The sequence below is a fragment of the Notolepis coatsorum genome (assembly GCF_963971535.1).
Source record: "Notolepis coatsorum genome assembly, chromosome: 1".
NCBI classification, from domain to species: Eukaryota; Metazoa; Chordata; class Actinopteri; order Aulopiformes; family Paralepididae; genus Notolepis; species Notolepis coatsorum.
Window position 1 is genome coordinate 109,783,660 of NC_140165.1, and position 17,707 is coordinate 109,801,366.

The window sequence follows — 17,707 nt, forward strand, 5'->3', positions numbered from 1 at the left end:
AACAGCTTTTTCCCCCAAGCAGTCAGACTGTTAAACGCTCATTGACTGTCCCCTCACGTGCACCATGCACTTACCTGGACTTGATAATCACTGTTACCACTCATCATGCACTTTATTTAAAATATTCTGTTATGTACAGTGTTATATGTGTTTCATGTATGTATATATTGTACTACGGTCTGTGGGAGCTCCCCTGAAATTTCACTCACGGTCATATAAGAGTTTTAATGTACCATGTACAGACATTGGATTTTCTACCCATAATTTGATTTAAAACATTCCATAGATTTTTACCATCATTTCTCACATCATATAACCATGGTTTAAAATATTCCCTTTTTCTCACCTTATTTAACTTTGTGACTTGATTACGTAAGGAACGGTACTTTTGTCTGTCATCTGCAGAACTGGAACACACTGATGCTTTTTTGGCTACAGTATGTCTCTCTCATTCATTAAAATTCATTAAAAGCTACTATCTATCCATGGGGCTGATTTGTTTCTGACATAAATAAGTCCAGTGCAAACTCTGGGTCATCCTCACAACATACCTCCTCCCAGTTTATACCCAACATTTCATTAATAAAACCTTCTACATTAAAACTCTTATATGACCGTGAGTGAAATTTCAGGGGAGCTCCCACAGACCGTAGTACAATATATACATACATGAAACACATATAACACTGTACATAACAGAATATTTTAAATAAAGTGCATGATGAGTGGTAACAGTGATTATCAAGTCCAGGTAAGTGCATGGTGCACGTGAGGGGACAGTCAATGAGCGTTTAACAGTCTGACTGCTTGGGGGAAAAAGCTGTTCTTAAATATTTAACTCTTGGCATGTATGGACCGGTATCTCCTCCCTGAGGGAAGGAGCTGAAAGAGGTGATGTGCTGGGTGAGACTGGTCCTTGATGATACACTTGGAGCGGTGGAGGCAGCGGGAGGTGAAGACGGAGGTGATGTTTGATAGAGGAGTCCCGACAATCCTGCCTGCCGCCTTCACCACCCTCTGTAGAGCCTCTTGCTCTGCCTTTGTGCAGCTGGATAACCACACAGACTTCACACAGACTGTCTGTACAATACTGCTGTAGGCCTATAATACTTATGTAAATAAGTAAGGCAATTGAAATATATCTGCAGTACAGCTCAATACACACAATTGTTAAGGGGATGCAGACCAGAGAAAGACTTCCGTCTTGTTTACATCAGGGTCCCCCATTTTCAATTCATCATAAATGTACAGTTCCCTCCCCCTTGTATATATTTACTGTATGTCACAAATGTAACAGTACTGCATGGTCTGCATCCCCTTAACAATTGTGTGTATTGAGCTGTACTGCATTCTGCAATCTGTTAATAAAGTTTTCAATCAACCAATCAATAAATCAATAAATCAATCAATCAATCAATCGGTCACTGTACCCATTCTGCAATCTGTTAATAAAGTTTTCAATCAATCAATCAATCAATCAATCAATCAATCGGTCAGGTCACGTGTACCCATTCTACAATCTGTTAATAAAGTTTTCAATCAATCAATCAATCAATCAATCAATCAATCAATCGGTCAGGTCACGTGTACCCATTCTACAATCTGTTAATAAAGTTTTCAATCAATCAATCAGGGCCTGTGGTCACGTGTACCCATTCGGCAATCTGTTAATAAAGTTTTCAATCAATCAATCAATCTGTTAATAAAGTTTTCAATCAATCAATCAATGAATCAATGAATCAATGAATCAATGAATCAATCAATCAATCAATCAATCCCGCAGTGCAACGTGACCCAAATCATACGGCAATCTGTTAATAAAGTTTTCAATCAATCAATCAATCAATCCCGCAGTGCAACGTGCAACGTGACCCAAAATCACGTCACCAAAATCAGCCAATGGAAGCGAGGGGTTGCTATGTGCGGGGCTTGTATGTGCGGGGCTTGTAAGCGCTGGTCTGAACGGCTGCAGCTGGAAGCATCTCAGTACCTGACTGCCAAGGTGTTAAAAATGCAGCCAAACTTTAGATTGGATTTTCTCTGTTTCTCTGTGAGACTTGAGGTTTAACTAGATTCAAATAAGCATAATCTTCTTCAGATATGTTCAGATTTCATTATATGACACATCATTTGAAAGCTTACATTCTACACTTTCATAATCTGTAAATACCTGAAAAATTACAGAGGGAGACTTGTGCCACGAACTGCTGGGCTCGGTCACAATTTAGACTGCTAAGAACATTAATAAAATCCTTATGATTTATTATATATATATATATATATATAATAGCATTACAAACAAATGTATTGAGTCTTACTAACTTACCTATTCTGACATTGTTAACCTTTGCTAAGCTTTTTTGTTGCTTTATTAAGATTTAAAAAATATCTTTTCTTCATTTATTAGCAGTTAACTATGTACTTATGAACACTGGGACTACTGGAACTAAAGTGACAACCATGTCTTATTAACACATTGACTGCCACGCTTCTATCCATCAATGTATGATCACTGCCACCAGTCTAAGCCTATGGAGATGTTCACCTTCTTTGCAGGGCTATAACTTTTTAAATTGTATTGCTAAATTGACATTACTATGACCCATTCAACATCGATTATCTATCGTTCAGGATGTAGGAACGTTATACTTTTTCATTCATATATTCATACGAAAATACCATCTAGAATATAAGTATGTTTTTATCGTTTTCTGCAGTAATTCCTAGAACGAGTTATAGGCCTAAACGCATAATAGAGATTATCGATTGCAGTTTATTCGCGATACACGCTATATTAAAAAATCCAACTGAATACGATCCTAAATGCGCGGATGAAAGGGAGGGGGGGGTCGTTTATAATTCCGTGATCGTCAGTAAATGCTTTATGTAGTATGGGTGATATATTGATCAGAGCGGTTTGCATTGAAAAGAATAAACAATCGAGCTGAAAGTAAAGTTACTGTCTTACCGTTCGCCGATGAGACTGGAGGAAAAAGATCCCACTTATTTGACGTCGATCAACTAAATCCATTTCCGGTTTGTATGGCGCAATAAACGCCCAAATCATATCGATTATTGAGTTATGGCAGCGATCCATATACACGGATGTGTGTCTAGAGTCCCGCAACAATATGTGAAAAGAATATGGGCTTCAGGGTCCAGCATTCACTGCCATATAGGAGAACAGACTCCACTGTTGCATAAAAGAAGATGACCTTAATAAGGCATTGTTCTTGCTTTACATCCAGTAGCTGCAAAAAGCATAGTTAACTGTTAATAAGTGCAGAATAACGGCTTTATTAACGTTAATGAGACATGTAGTGATGATGGTGTTTATTTGCGTGTTGGCGTGTTCCCATTTTGAGCCTTATCTCTGCTGTGTCATGATAGTGCACCGTGTCAAGGGTCCAAGGAGGCAAATTCACGTCCGTCAGTGAGTGATTCAACACTCCTAACAAAAGTTTATCCACTCTGCTGAAAATGCGTTCTACATTAATTTCCCCTCTAGTTCCCACTAATCTGCTCTGAAGGCTCTTCAACCAGGAAATGTCCAAGTGAAGTTCAGACTGTATGGAGATTAATCTATCCATGACTTTTCAGACTGTATGGAGATTAATCTATCCATGACTTTTCAGACTGTATGGAGATTAATCTATCCATGACTTTTCAGACTGTATGGAGATTAATCTATCCATGACTTTTCAGACTGTATGGAGATTAATCTATCCATGACTTTTCAGACTGTATGGAGATTAATCTATCCATGACTTTTCAGACTGTATGGAGATTAATCTATCCATGACTTTTCAGACAGTATGGAGATTAATCTATCCATAACTTTTTAAACTGTATGGAGATTAATCTATCCATGACTTTTTAGAATAAGCATGTGGTAAATACTTTGTTGATAAATGCTATATTTGTATTGTTAGGGAAGTGACATGTTCCACCTTGTTGTTCCAAGAGGTCAATATTCACCAAACAGAATCATTGTTGAGGTGAATAATAATACTAATAATAATAATAGTTGTAACTGCACCAAGCAGCCAGTCTGCACCACAACAACACTGTGGGACAGAATCTTGTTACTTTACTTATATGTGCCTTCATGTGCTCAGTGAGTTTTACAGTGATATCCCTCTTGGCAAGGTGGTAGCATGGGCTCTTCACCAGCCTGAGGTCACAGGTTTGATTCCTGGACCTGCCTACATTACTGCATGTACCCTGAACATACATTGTAGGTTTTCATCCTACGGCACATTATATACAGTTACATTTGAATCGCATTTCATCTTGCTTTTCTTTTTACGTCTCTGTAACATAAAATAACTCAATAAAGACAAAAAATACTTGAGGAAAATGAACCTGCCTCTCCTGAATCTTTTCCACTGCATGGAGTAGAGAAAGGATGAAACAATAAAATATAACGTCAAATCTACTCCACATATAAACAGAACAGATAGATACTGATATATAGATACAGAACAGCTAGATACAGCAGATATATAGAGACAGAACAGATAGATACAGTAGATGACTATAGGTTAGTCATCAAGTCCTATGACTTTATCGAGTAAGAATTTGTTGAGTCGAGGACAGTCTTAGTATTTATCAAGACATAATTCTGTATTTATGTTGTGTTCAGTGTCTCTGATATAGATATAGATGATCTACTGATGAGCAGATAATAGAGTGACTACATGAATATTAACCCTTGCACGAGATCATGCAATCAAGCAAACATAAAAAAAAAAGTATTATGTTTTTGGTAGAATTTTGTATTGTTTTTTACTACCGGGCAGTCCGGTAGAGAGAGAGAGAGGAAGAATGGGAGACAGACGGGGGAAGACATTCGGCAAAGGTCCGGGAGCGCAGTACGTGGTGTGCTACTTGAGCACCCCCATATTTATTTTATTATAAAATGTATTTGTAATATCCTTGAAAGACTTTTCATAATCCACACTAATTGATCTTGTATTTTCCAATAGAACTGACAAAATTGTGGCCACTGGTGTTTTTGATCTGGGTAATAGTAATCACTGTCCTATTGCATGTGTGAGCAGTACGAAAATGTAAAAAAACTAGGTCAAATACAGTCATGAAAAGGAATTTAAAATGTTTAAATGAACAAGCTTTCATGAATGATTATGCATAGCAACATCCTCTTCATGGCAGAGTCCACCAATGTTCAAGTGACCCTTGACCTCTTCACAAATACTCTTATTTCTCTGATAAATAAACATGGTCCTCTCAAGAGAATTAAAGATAGAATAGCACCCTGGTTCTCACATGAATTGTCAACTCTGCTTAATGGCAGGAATAAGGCCTGGTCACGTGCTGCACGCTCAGGTGATCCACAACACTGGTCACGTGCTGCACGCTCAGGTGATCCACAACACTGGCTTGTCTTCAAACAGCTCAGAAACACATGTACCACAGCTATGAGAAAGTGTAAATCAGATTACTACTTAGATTTAATTACAAGTTCCTATGCAAACCTGGCTCAGTTTTGGAAGGCAGTTAACTTAAGAAAAACAAGACCTCTAATTCACTACCCACTCATATTAGTGTTGACGATTGTGTTATTTCCAGCCAAAACTCAATTGGTCTTGCATTTAATTGCAAATAAACACTTTGTAGTTGCTGGGAACCTGTTTGATTGAGAGAATATATCAGACTTCTTCCTGTTGATCTTAATGTTAATATAAACACTGATGTGTGAGTTCCGTGGATCACACCCTCAATTCTCCTTTAGTCCCTTTTCATACGATGAAGTATTAGACACTCCAATCCATAGATCCCTGGGCCCTCATTCATCAACGTGTCTTACGCACAGATATGTGCTTAACCTGTGCGTACGACCATTCCTAAGCAAAGAGGGATTCATCAATTTCAACTTGAACTTGACTTCGTGCTTATGTGTACGCACAGCTCGGAGCACACTTAGCTGACGCCCAGTGGTAGAATATATTATTACAACAAGGAAATGAGCTTCTGTGCATTAGTTTCAACACTGGCATGTTCTGTATGAACCGTAATTCATTATAGTTCATTGTAAAATAGCAACAGTAGTGTAATTATGGTCAAAACCCTATAAATAGCATTTGGAATAATAGATCTTTCTCTCAGAATGAATGCAGCATGGTTTATATAGCGTTATCGGAATATACGGGGTGTACTGACTGACTGCGCTCCGCGTAGCTCAACTCGTTATTATTTTGCGCACAGACCGCAGAAACACGGGAACGTTTTGATTATATTTAAAAGGCTTCACGTTAAACGAAACAAGTGGAATTTCGAAGCTGTAAGCAGAATACAAGTCATATGAACACCCACGATATAGTGTTCTTCCCCCTTTTTACTGTATAAGAAAGAATAAAAAACGCATTGCAATGACACCAGATAGTGGACAGACTATGTATATGATGGGATTCAAGTTCGCGTTTTTGTTGATCATAGGCATGCTGTCAGAGTATGATATCTTAATCAAACATTCTAGAACATTTGTCGTCACAGATCATGTCACAATAGAACATAGGCTATGGCATGGTCCATCGTGATATTGTGTAGACTGTTATTACTGTACCGGTACCACCCATTGTGACAACAGCCTTGTGAGTCCCGCACACAAACATGATGGAATTCAAGTTCATGTATTGAAAGGCAGGCTACATCATATACATGCAGTGAGATTCATTGTTCTTGTATATGCTCTCGTATTATTGTTTATATAGGCTACCCAATACTGACATCAAAATAGATTGTAGTATGCCTCTAGAAATCATATGCAGCAGGTAGAAAATTGACGGAGAATCCATCGCGATTTGGAATAAAATTGAGGAGAACTTTAATCCCTGGGTATTAATCAAACAACACGGGAAAAGGCAGTCATATTCCAGCACGGTCTTTATTAGTGTTTGCGCTGCCCAGGCAGCAATGGTTAATAGATATCATATCCGACATCACCGTTCTCATAACACGCTTCCCTCGGCTTAGTCCATTTTTCCACATTTCATGGGGGTATTCCATTACCGTATATGGTTAATCGGGGCGGTTCTGGTATGCAAATACTTAAAACAGTGCACAAGCTCAAACGTAGGATCAAAGTCATATTTATCAAGACAGGTGTGCGTAGAACCTGTGTACGCACGTGTGATGAATCCCGTTATTTTTGTGCGTGCACTGATTCTAAATTCTGTGCTTACGTGTGGAAATAGAACATATTCTACGCCACGTTGATGAATGAGGGCCCTGGCCTCTATATTTTCATATCATTACTACAGTAAGACACTAGGCCTCTATATTTTCATATCATTACAGAAATAATTTAGAGGGGGTAGAAAACAATATAAGTGCTGTAAGATCGAAAGATTCATGCAAATAAAATCATTGCTGTAAAATAAAACCTGTGAACATAGAATAATAAGAGACCCCTCTCTAAATAAGAATTCAGGAGAAATTATATCAATAGCATATCTCAAAAGGAGGCAAATAGATTTGTTGTCCCTCTCCAGGTGGTCCAAGGCCTTATAATAGTACGTGCCCTCAACTCTTTCCTGGACTACATCCGTCCTCCTGGCGGTCGGAGAAGAGGTGTATCGCAATGGGTTCCTCGTGTTTTCCCCTGGTGCAGTGGTCAATGGAAAAGGTCACGTAATTCATCAGAAGTGCTATAAAAAGTGCTCATTGAAGTTCATAAAAACAGTCATAAAGATAGATATATGCATGTTATTAAATATTCCACCCCACACTCAAATGTAAGTTCAAAATAAGTCCACACTACAAAGCAAATCATATTTCAGAATATCAAACAAGAAAAACAATGAAAACAAGACCCTCTAAAGATTCCACTGACCCTATATAAAGATTCCACTGACCCTATATAATCAACTATTTCAGTTAATTCTGAATAAATGTATTTTTGGTTTTCTCTGGTGAGCTGTCAATCACCAGACACCAGTTGATTGCCATGCGGCATGGCAGGTGTGGGCTTGATTGATCGCAATGGGTTCCTCATGTTTTTCCATGGAGTAGTGGTCAATTGAAAGGTCATGTAATTCATCAGAAGTGCTATAAAAAGCAGGTGTGTGGGATGCTGACGGCAATCTGGAGAGGCCTCCTAAAAAAATTGGAAAGCAACTAAAAAGTCTAATACTTAGGTTCAGGCCCAGAGGATCAGTTGTGTTAATGTTCTTGATCCATCTGCGTTCTGCCCTTTGTCTCTGTTGTTTAGACCATTTTAAGTTGTTTTCCAGTCCTAAGATCTGGACTTTTTCTACAGTATGTGTCTGAAAGTGCTGCTAGACGAGAGTAGTCCTACTTCCCTTCCTTATATGGTAACTGCTGTTTAAGTCTCTCTCCTAAAGTGTTTTGGGTTTCACCTAGATAGATAAATGGACAGACTTTACAAGTAATAGTGTGATGTGAATGGGCCGAAGTGATGACGTCACGAGCAGGGACTCAAGTGGCTCATTAAAAAACACCTGCGTTCAATAATGAGCCACTTGAGTCCCTGCTCGTGACGTCATCACTTCGGCCCATTCACATCACACTCCCCCCCCCCTTAAAGAAAGGGCTCGTCCTCGAGTCCTATGCCGACATGTCGTAGTCTAAAGACCAACGGGGTACCCTCCGCTGGCGTACTGGACGTCCCTCCTCGACAGACCCTGCAGGCCGACCTTCCTGCAGCCCCGGACTGGACACCACCACCTCCGACTGGGGCGCAGCTTCAGTCGCCGCAGGAGCCCCCTGTGTCCCCTCTGCTTCCTCCGGCCCCCGATCACTGGCGGTCTGAGTCTACTGTGGCCCCTGACAGCTTGAAGGGTGGTTCGGGATATCTCCAAGCTAAGATAGGTGGGTTAGACTGTCATGTACTTGTAGATACTGGAGCTTCTAGCTCTGTCATTCCTAAACAACTGTGGCTCTCTGCTACAAAAGGGGGATGTGATCTGTTAGATTATGTTGGCCAGGCTACAGCAGCTAATGGGGGGGGGGATGAGCATTCTGGGATGCTGGCAGACGGTATGTCAACTGGAGTCACTCGCGCTGGTAGCAACATTTTTGGTTGCTGATATTCCCTCTGATGAGATTTTGCTTGGATTTGATTTTCTTTCAACATATGGTGCGGTGGTTGATTTGGGAAAGAAACAATGTCAGATAATGGGCAGGAAATTTCCCCTGGTTGACCCTAACCCCTCATTAGAGCCTCAGGCTGTGACAGTGTTGTCTGACACCCTGGTGCCCCCACGCAGTGAAATAATTATTTTGGGTCAAGTCCAGAGCAGATGGGGAGATTATGCAGCAGCAATGCTGGAACCCTCCACTTCCATTTCCAAACAGTGTGATGTTTTGGTAGCTCGGGTGGTATGCAGAGTCCAGCAGGGCACATTACCAGTGAGGGTTATTAATGTCACTAATGAGGAGATTATGCTAAAACGTGGCATGAAAATAGGCACCCTATTCACTGATATTGAAATAGAGGAAGGGGGGGGCGGAGCTGCATGACGAGAGGGAGGGGGAAAAAACCTTGCAGCCTTGGACAGTTGATACACTAATGCGTCAGTTTGGCGTGGAGGAGAGGGGTCTTGCCTCTGACGAGTTAAAGGCAGTCAGGGAGATACTGCACAAGAACCTCACTGTGTTTAGTCAGGGGGAGACTGACTTAGGCAGGACTCCTCTGACCCCGCATGAGATTGATACAGGGGATGCAAAGCCAATAAAAATGCACCCCAGAAGGGTTCCCCTCCATTTACAGCAAGAGGTGACGAGCCACTTGAAGCAAATGCTCGATAGTGGGATAGTTCGGCCATCTTGTAGCCCCTGGGCGTCTCCCATTGTACTGGTAAAAAAGAAAGGGGGTGGGCTCCGGTTCTGTGTTGATTATAGGAAACTCAATGAGGTTACTAGAAAGGACGCATACCCCCTCCCTAGGATTGATGATGCCCTGGACAGCCTTTGTCATGCTTGTTGGTTTTCCACCCTGGATTTAGCGAGCGGCTATTGGCAGGTGGAAGTAGACCCGAAAGACCGCCATAAAACTGCATTCACCACCCGTCAGGGGCTATTTGAGTTCAATGTGATGAGTTTTGGCCTTTGCAATGCACCCAGCACTTTTCAGAGGTTGATGGACCTAATTCTGGCTGATCTGCAGTGGACTACCTGCTTAGTGTATTTGGATGATATAATTGTGTTTGGGCGCACTTTCCATGAACATCTAACACGTCTGAGTGGTGTGCTGGAAAAACTTCAGCAGGCCAACCTTAAGGTTAAACCATCCAAGTGTGACTTGTTTTCAACGAGAGTCCAGTACCTCGGACATGTAATCTCTAGTGAGGGAGTGGAGCCAGATGCTGCTAAAGTGGAGGCAGTCAGAGAGTGGCCTGTTCCTACCAGCCAGACTGAGGTTAAGAGTTTTTTGGGATTAGCCTCCTATTATAGGCGCTTTGTGAAAGGGTTTGCTGACATTGCCCGGCCTCTGCACCAGTTGACAGAAAAGGGGAGGCACTTTCGCTGGAGTGAGGACTGTCAGGGAGCCTTTGAGCAGCTCAAGTGTAGTTTGATTACCACTCCTGTGTTGGCTTATCCCGACCCCAGTAAACCATTTATTCTGGATACGGATGCAAGTGACGTGGGGATTGGGGCAGTATTGTCTCAAGAGGAGGGAGGACTCGAGAGAGTAATAGCATATGCTAGCAGGGCTCTTACAAAACAGGAACGTAAATATGCCACCACTAAGAAAGAACTTCTGAGTATGGTAGCGTTTACCAAATACTTCAAGCACTATTTGTTGGGTAGGGAATTTGTGTTGCGAACTGACCACAATTCTCTCCGTTGGCTTCATAACTTTCAGGACTTGGAGGGGCAGTTGGCTCGTTGGCTTGAACAATTGGCCAATTTCCAGTATAAAATTGTGCATCGTCCAGGCAAGCTACACAGCAATGCTGATGCCCTTTCTAGGCTGCCGGCTTTTTTGGAAAAAGAAAAATCTGACCAGAAGGCCTCTCAGGCAATAACAGACAGGGCTGCTGTAAGGATGTGCGCAGTACAGGAAGCTCTGCCTTCTGTAGTGTCCAGTGGGGAAAAAGAGACTGATGAGTTAACCGATGCACAGATGGCCGATAGTGAGTTAAGACAAATAATTCATTTTAAAAATCAGGTTGGTTCTGGTGCAATACCGGTAGACGCTGGCCTGCAGAATTATGCTACTGTGTGGAGTCAGCTCCAGGTGCAGGGGGATAGGCTGGTGCGGATTCCTCCTGCAAATTCCGATGCAGCCTCTCGGGTACAGGTGGTGCTTCCGCAGTCAATGGTGCCTGGGGTTTTAGAGCAGCTGCACAATGTCTCCACCGGGGGGCACTTGGGGGTGCAGAAGCTGCAAGGGAAAGTTAAAGACCGGTTCTATTGGCCAGGCTGGTTTGGCGATGTCAAGAGATGGGTTAGAGAATGTGTCGATTGTGGTTCAAGGAAGAGTCAGGGGAAGCGGCCATGTGCACCCTTACAGACCTCCAGGGTATCTAGGCCTTTTGAACGGGTGGCACTCGACATTCTTGGCCCCCTCCCCGAGACCCCTGGGAAAAATAAGTATATTTTGGTTGTGGGGGACTATTTTTCCAAATGGACAGAGTCTTTTCCATTGCCTAATCAGGAAGCACGGACAATTGCCAAAGTCTTGACCGAGGAGTGGGTGTGTCGTTTTGGGGCGCCAAGGAGTATCCACTCCGACCAAGGTCGTAACTTCGAGTCAAACCTATTCAGGGAGTTATGTAGGCTCTGCACATGCAGAAAACAAGGACATCCCCCTACCACCCCCAGTCAGATGGCCTGGTGGAGCGCTTTAATCGAACCCTTTTGTCCATGTTGGCTCTCTTTGTGGAGGACAATCAGTTAAACTGGGACACACTGTTGCCTTATGTTATGTTGGCCTATCGTAGTAGTGTGCATGCTAGCACCTCCTTCACCCCATATAAAGTACTGTTTGGACAGGAAATTGTTCTGCCAGTAGATATTATGCTGAAGATGGGCAATCAGGAGTCCTGTGACTCGGTGGACAATTATGTGTCTAGGTTGCGGGATACATTGTCCACGGTGGTGGAAGCAGTTAAAAGGCACCAGGCCAGGGCCTCGGAACAGCAGAAAAAGTCCTATGACTTTAGGGCCAATTTTCAATATTATTCCGAGGGGGAATTGGTTTGGGTTCAGAATAAGGCCAGGAAGCGTGGGGTGTGTCCCAAGCTCCAGAGGCGGTACAAAGGTCCCTTTAGAGTGGTGGAGAGGGTGACCGATGTGCTTTATAGGCTAGTGCTAGTGGAGGGAGGGCCAGAGAGTGTGGTTCACTTCAACCGACTCAAACCTTTCACCTCTTCTTTGACAGCCCCGTTAAATCCAGTACCAGCATCCAGGAGATCTAATCCGAGGAGTGGGCCAAACCTGGCCAGCCGGCGTCAGTCCTCGGGGTTTCCGGTTGGTGCCAGTTGGGTCGGCCATCGATCGTCCAGCCGGGATGGCTCTGTGGGGGGGAGGCCACCACCGGAGGACCAGACAGGCGTTGATCGGGGGCCGGAGGACGCAGACGGAGCACAGGAGGAGCCAGTGGACCGGATCGGCGGCGAGGGTGGACCGGAGGACGCAGAAGGAGCACAGGAGGCCCCAGGAGACCAGACCGCCAGTGATCGGGGGCCGGAGGAAGCAGAGGGGACACAGGGGGCTCCTGCGGCGACTGAAGCTGCGCCCCAGTCGGAGGTGGTGGTGTCCAGTCCGGGGCTGCAGGAAGGTCGGCCTGCAGGGTCTGTCGAGGAGGGACGTCCAGTACGCCAGCGGAGGGTACCCCGTTGGTCTTTAGACTACGACATGTCGGCATAGGACTCGAGGACGAGCCCTTTCTTTAAGGGGGGGGGGAGTGTGATGTGAATGGGCCGAAGTGATGACGTCACGAGCAGGGACTCAAGTGGCTCATTATTGAACGCAGGTGTTTTTTGATTGTGTGCTGGATGAGACGCTGAGACTGTTTGATAAGCCAGTGGGTCTCAGAGATCGAGGTTGGAGCACGCACGCAGTAACCAGACTCTGTTAGGGCCCGGGGGGTGGGGTCGATCGTGGAGAGTTATCCGCCGGCGATGAAGACAAGCTAGATAGCCGTCCATAGTTCCCGGTAGTAAGAGGAGGGGAGGCTTAACCTCCTGGAGATAGTTAGGGACGGGACATAGAGGGTCTGAGTTACATCGCTCCCAAAAGACTTTATACTCGGCTCGTCCTCGCGGACACCGAGTACGTTACCAGGTTACAAATCCAACTGTATCCTGGAGGACCACCGTGTGCCGGAACATTCGTCCGGAGAGTGGACGGGGTCCAACGCTTCGACCCTCGGGGGGGGTCGCGCCGTGCGGCGAGTTAAGTCCACTGTTACCCACACTTGCACTTAATATAGGATTTTGTATTACAGTCTATTTTTATAACTGTGTAGGCCTACTGTATATATATATATTGTATATGGGATATTGTGTAATTTCTATTTACCTTATCTGTATGATATCGTGCCCTTAATTAACCTGCATATTCGACTAGTCCTTTTATATGCCCTATTTATTATATAGCCCAGGCTGGTATATATTGTATAGATATTGTGTGACCCATTGAAGGGGAACAGGGGAACCAAGAGGGAGGGGTAATTCGGACCTGGGGGAGTCTGCTATAATTAGTGTGTTCAATTGATCCATTTTCTACCGGTGCCTATTTGGGAGTGTGATTAGCGGGCCGTGTGTGTGATTAGGCATCCCCTTTGTATAAACGTGCCGTGCCTCTTAAAGAGGGTGTTTTGACGTGGGTTACTGTAATAGGATGTATCTATGCATGTTCATAATTGCGTGCCTCATATCAGAGGGTGACTGAGTTACGGTTGCAGACGACCTTTATGTGGTCCGATTAGTCCCCCCAATTAGAGACCCCTAGTACCTGTATGAATTAGGTGTTGTAATAAAGTGTCTTATTAGACGTGAGGCCGTACCAAGTGAGAGAGGTGGCGGAGGGTACAGCGAGAAGGTGGGCTGATAGCGGTAGGCGATGCCCTAGATATTCACATGGACCAGAGCTGGTCGGATAAAGTGTGTGACTATTGTTGTACAGTGTGCATGTACCGTACCTCGTTCCAACTAAGGGTTGTTGCCCATATATAAAGTGTGCTGTGAGATGTGCTCCACCTAGAGGTGAAGGGTTTACCTATAGATGTGATAGTGCTGTAGTGCTGTAATGTATAGAGTGATTAACTTAGAGGTGATATAAATTTACCTAGGGGACGTCTGTCTATACCTGCTGCATTCTCTGGTCCTGTTAAACCCTGCCTGTCACAGAAGGGAAAGATGTATTGGCTTCATGGCTCATAGGTTTTAATTAATAGCTCAGATCACTGTTTAGCATAGGACTTAAATAAATAAAGTTGGTATTCCTTGTAAACCCGGTTGTGATGTTGGTTATTTCAGGCATCTGGATAAATAGCAGTTTCCCTGCTAAGTAGCAGTTTCTCCTGCTACTGGTATAACTCACGTATTTATTACAATAGCATAAATAATATTTGCACTCTGTAATCCCAATTTCTGCCAGATGGGGGCCCCAGAGCCTGAAAGGATGTTGGAGAGATATTTAGGATGTATTACAAAATACTTCAAGTCAAGAGTTTTATTTGTAACGGCATACAAGTATACAGTACAATGAAATGCGGGGGGTCTTGCCCACAACGATGTGCATAATACAATAGTAATATATAATAAGAATCCAATAGAACGACATTGTGCAATAAAACAAGTAAACAAAGTAGGGCATATCGGTATATGTACATGAGTTATTTACAGAGCATGGTAGGACATGCTAGGTCCTGTGGTAGTGCAATACACTGTTAGCTACGGATGAGGCACTGGGTCTTTATGTACACTCTCTTTGTGTAGTACTCATGAAAGTATATTATTATTAAGTATAGTTTATTATTATTAGTATATTATTATTTTTGGGTGATTTGTGTATATATAACTTGTTTTCTATTGTTATTTAATGTATAAGAAGTATATTATTATTTTCAAATGCTTTGTTTACATTTATGCTGTTTTCTGTTGCTTGGGTCTGAGAAGTGATCCATGAATAGGTGCTCGATTATACTTGCCTTGCAAGAAAACTACTTAGTGGGGGGAATGCACACCTGCCTTGGACAGCGTGACAAATGCACCCATTTCATTGGCTGTCAGTCTGTTACACCTATACACGGCTGGCCCCCGCGTGACAGGAATGAGCACTAACCATTACACCACTGTGCCAGACAAAATATATCCATTATATATCCATCAATGGACAAGAGACCCGTGTTTCAATTTTTTTTTTTTATTATTTATAAAATGAAATAAGAGTTCTAAATGGCTAATTTCATGGTACCAAAGCACCTCAAAGGCGCTAAAAACAAGATTACAAACATCACAAAACAAACTGGTCAGACTACTGTTACTGTTAGAGACTGTGCTAGACGGCATAAGTGTGGCGCGATGTGAAAGGGGAAGTGAACTCCAGCGTCTCGCCACAGCAGGGCGCAGCGGCAAGCCTGCCGAGTCTGCCGCTGCCGCGGGGGCGTGCCACAGCGTGTCACGTGGCCGTCGCGGCCAATCAGGCGAACCCGGAAACCGAAATCCGACTAAATCCGTTGCGGAACTGATACACGCTCCCTGGTGCTAGTCATTTAAATTGGAATGCACTAGGGCTGACCCCTATTAGTCGACTAATCGATCGAAAGGAGCCAACCTCCTAATCTAATGCAAACAAATAAATATATATTATACTTTATTTTATTTAAATTTTTATTTATTTTTTATTTCACATTCTTTCCAAAAGAAAAGAGGCCTAGAAGCGTAGCTAATGCTAATGGCACGCATACTGCCTAAGAAAACAGGCACAGAGGCACTGAAAGAGGATTTCACCCCTAATGAACACACTAGACTAGACAAATATCAAGATGTATCCATCAGTGGACCAATTGCATGCTTTTGCAGAGGACAAGAAGCCTTCCGTCGACTCCTTCAGACATTAAGCACCCCACAGCCCAAATGGAATGATTAAAAAAAAGTATACTTTTTTTTTCAAATCTTTTTTTATAGTCTACTAATAGTCGACTATCGGCTAATTTCGGCCAATCAAAGTCGACTATCCAAATCCTTAGTCGGGGACAGCCCTAGAATGCACTAACGTCCGCCCTTACATACAGGCCTCCCACAAGATGGACCAGTTCAGTCCGGGAAGCCAGCGGTAGAAGCCGGGGCCAATTCGATGTTTAACACAGTGTGGCTTGCCTTCAGATCTATGCAGTCTAGTGCCATGTTTAGACTTTGAGGATAGCCCAAACTGGATAACGCAGACTCTCCTACCCTGGAAGAATGGATTGAACTGATTGAGAACCATATCCAGTTGAAATCGTCTGTGAAAGAAAAAGCCAATTGTGTGTATAACCATTTAGAAGGGGCAGCCCGGGTAGAGGTTAAATATCTTCCCAAACAAGAGAGAGAGACTGTTGGTGGTATCTTTCAAATATTGAGAGAAGGATATGGATGTTCACACTCTAATCTCTCTTCAGCGCAGTTTTTTTTAACTGCAAACAACGTGAGGGGGAGTCATTGTTGGACTATTCCCATGCCCTTATGTCCCAAATGGATCAGATTGTTCAATCAGACGAACAGGCTAAGCCTAAATCCCAAAGAGACCTGCGTGACCAATTTTGTGAGGGGGTCGAGGACCATTGCGAGACAAAGTTTGTGTGAATCCTCAGTGGACAATTCGGGATGTACGTACGTAGGGAGGCTGTTGAGTGGACAGTGCAGTGTGAAAGACGGTCATTTAAAAAGGATAATCACTCCCCTCCATTTTCGAATGAAGTCCAGGCACAAGTGTCCTGCGAGCCAATTGAAAATAAATCAAGTTATTCTGAACTGAAAGCCCTCATTGAGGCTCAACAGAGACAATTGGATGTGCTAATGAAAGCATTGCAGCCCTTCAAACAGGAGGGTGGGGCTCAACCTCCACCTAAATTTAGAAGAGCTCCTGATGGAAAGCCTATATGCTTTCGGTGTGATCAGAGGGGCCATATAGCACGTTACTGCACCGCAGCTCTCCAAAAAACATCCCAGCCCAAAAAGGGACCAGGCCAAGCAGAGGGAAGAGAGCCTACTACTAGTGAGCAAAGGTCTAAATACCATATTGGCGGATTGCTCCGATTCAGCCCAGCCCCTTTCGTCCTCTAGTAAATCGGGTCATTTTGATTTGAAGGCCTGAGTCACGTCATTCGGGCTGTGGGTAGCGCACAGTGATGCGATTGGCTCTGTGGCTGGAGCTAATGCCCGCCCCCATTCTACCTAGACTGACTGTACACAGCGAAACCATTTCCTCATACTCGAGAGGGAGAGAAAGGAAGAGAGAGGGAGAGAGAGCACTTGGGGGGGGGGGGGGGGGGGACCTGCAGCGCGCCACACACGCAAACGGGAGATTTCTCTCTCTCTCTCTCTCTCTCTCTCTCTCTCTCTCTCTCTCTTCCCCCCCCTCCCTCCCTCCCTCTACCAGTGCAGACTGTGTGGCACTGTCACTCAAAGTGCTTATGGGCGGAGCCAGGCCATAACAGCCTGATTTCTTGAGGCTGAAAAATGATGGTTTTGAGTACTTGATTAGAAATATAAAACAATGCATTTTTTTG